The following is a 906-nucleotide window of genomic DNA, read 5'->3' as shown; positions in this document are numbered from 1 at the left end:
AAAAAAGAGCTTTGGGGTACACTTTGAAGTTAGGGTACACTTTGGAGCCTTAGGCCACGCTTTTAAAAGCGTGGCCCATGACCAACTCAAAGAAGAAAACAACCAGCACGCACACTGCCCTGCCCTTGCCAAGGGCAGGGCAGAATCATGATGAAACAAAGTGAGGTTGGAGGAAATTTTCGCTAAGTTAAAATCTGGCCGCTCACAGCATGACCATGCCTACTTCAAAGGGCTATAACTTGAGCTACAGATGTCCGATTGATGTGCTTCCAGTTGCGTTGGAAAGCTGACATTAAGAGCTTTCCAACGATATATAGAAATTCATATTTGGCGTACAATTGAGGCAGGAACGAAAGGCATCTTTAAGGGCCAAAAACAAGCGAAAATAAACCAAAATGCTTCCATCAAGGCTCAAAAATAAACCAAAATGCTTCCACCAAGGCTCGAAGAGGGAGACACAAGGAAACCAAGGAAGTCTGCCCTCAAGGAGAGCAGAATGCCCTCTTGGAGGGCAATGTCGTGTTCTATTCAGGAAAATTCAAGGAAAAATTGCAACAACTTCCTCCACCAAGTTTCGAACACAAGACCTTCAAGGAAGTAAAGGCTTAGGCTTGGCGCACACAAGCGCATCATGGCACGGTCAAGGAACGTGGTCCGCGCACAAGACACACCAAGGCAACATTGCCCTGCCCTCCACAAGGGCAGGGCAGCATCTTCACACACCAAGCTCGCACGCACAAGCACCAGCACGCACACTTTCCTGCCCTGCCCTCCACAAGGGCAGGGTAGCCTCCTGGAAGCCAATTTTTCATGGGCTAAAAATTGAATTAAAAATCCAATTTAATTCATTTCTTCACCAAATCAAAAGCCCATCCAAATCCCAAGATCCAAGAATAGAAAGTGTAT

Source organism: Arachis duranensis, chromosome 6 (assembly GCF_000817695.3).
Source record: "Arachis duranensis cultivar V14167 chromosome 6, aradu.V14167.gnm2.J7QH, whole genome shotgun sequence".
Lineage (NCBI taxonomy): Eukaryota > Viridiplantae > Streptophyta > Magnoliopsida > Fabales > Fabaceae > Arachis > Arachis duranensis.
This window is presented reverse-complemented; position numbering follows the sequence as displayed.